This window comes from Mus caroli, chromosome 1 (genome assembly GCF_900094665.2).
Source record: "Mus caroli chromosome 1, CAROLI_EIJ_v1.1, whole genome shotgun sequence".
Classification (NCBI taxonomy): Eukaryota; Metazoa; Chordata; class Mammalia; order Rodentia; family Muridae; genus Mus; species Mus caroli.
Genome location: NC_034570.1, coordinates 173,987,284 through 173,989,295, shown reverse-complemented (window position 1 = coordinate 173,989,295; position 2,012 = coordinate 173,987,284).

Genomic DNA, 2,012 nt, shown 5'->3' with positions numbered 1-2,012 from the left:
AAAAAAAAAAAAAAAAAGACTTGAAAACTGGCCCTGCAATAGCACTGCCAGGAGGATTATCCTTTAATTGGGCAGAAGCCTGTCCTGGGCCTCTGCTTCTGGTAATTAGATTTAGTGGTGTCGTCTTTAAAAATGTAACCAATTTCTCAAGATTTCAGAGGTCCGCTCGTCAGCATCTGGCCGCCTGTTTTTTGTTTTTGTTTTTTTTAACACCCAGTCTTTATAGCAGGCACAAACATTCAAACAAGTAAGAAATGCTCAAAGGAAAATCTTATTTTCAGGAATTAATAGAGCATCTCAGAGTGTCAGGGTGAAGACATGTGGACTGAATTACTTGTTCTTGGAGAAAGAGAGAGGTGAAATACCCACTCTGGGATCCTTCCTTAAAGCATTGCATCTGGACATTTTTGTGGTATGCTGTCTCAGTAACATGTATGTCAAAACTGCAGATATTGAGACAGGAAGCCATCCACTGAAGGGCACCAGAGGTCATGATAGGAAGAGGAAGAAAGGGTACCTTGCCCCACTAAGGACCTGCTGTCACACACTGTGGTTAGTTTAGTGAAGAATTGACGAATAGTGATAGAATCTGAGCTCAGTGGTGTTGCAGGATATCTGATCATACTGTGAACCCTAAGATTGTATGCTGAAAAGAACCTGTCTCTCATTGGGGCATGCTCAGCCTTAGCACATACCTTTAATCCAAAAGTGTTGTAGAATAGTTGATCACATTATGAGACTGTGTACTAGAAAAACCTATTTCTTGTTGTGGTGTGGCTCCATCCCTAGCACACACCTTTGATCCAAGAACTTTCTGTTTATAGTAAGCAAGATTGAATAAAGTCAATTGTAGGTCAAGAGGCAGAGCAAGCAGCCAGTTGACAGGGATGGAACATAAGATAACCCAGGAAGGAGAAAGGGGGGACCTATGAATTGAAGTGTGTTTAAGAGCATGGAGAAGGAGCAGGAGCTTTTCCATCTGGGATGTCGGTGGAGTAGAAAGGTCAGCTGGGTGCTTTCTCTGCTTCTCTGAACCTGCAGGCTTTCACCCTAGTGTCTGGCTCTTGAATCTTCATTTGGCAAAATCAAACACTTGGGATTTTTGTTGTTTTAAAAACAACAGCAGAGTGCTTGCCTAGGATGAACAAAGGCCCCAAGTCTCAGCACCAGAAATAAATAAATAAATAAATAAATAGGACCTCATAAAATTTCAAAGCTTCTGTAAGGCAAAAGACACTGTCAATAAGACAAAAAGGCCACCAACAGATTGGGAAAGGATCTTTACCAATCCCAAATCAGATAGGGGACTAATATCCAATATATACAAAGAGCTCAAGAAGATGGACTCCAGAAAACCAAATAACCGCATTTAAAAAAATGGGGCACAGAGCTAAACAAAGAACTCTCAACTGAGGAATAGCAAACGGCTGAGAAGCATCTGAAAAAATGTTTAACATCCTTAATCATCAGGGAAATGCAAATCAAAACAACCCTGAGATTCCACCTCACACCAGTCAGAATGGCTAAGCTCAAAAATTCCTGTGACAGCAGATCCTGGGGAGGATGTAGAGAAAGAGGAACACTCGTCCATTTTTGATGGGATTGCAAGCTTGTACAACCACTCTGGAAGTCAGTCTGGCAGTTCCTCAGAAAATTGGACATAGTACTGCCGGAGGATCCAGCAATACCTCTCCTGGGCATATATCCAGAAGATGTTCCAACTGGTAATAAGAACACATGCTCCATTGTGTTCATAGCAGCCTTATTTATAATAGCCAGAAGCTGGAAAGAACCCAGATATCCCTCAACAGAGGAATGGATACAGAAAATGTGGTACATTTACACAATGGAGTACAACTCAGCTATTAAAAAGAATAAATTCATGAAATTCCTAGGTAAATGCATGGATCTGGAGGGTATCATCCTGAGTGAGGTAACCCAATCACAAAAGAACTCACATGATATGCACTCACTGATAAGTGGATATTAGCCAAGAAACTTAGAATACCCAA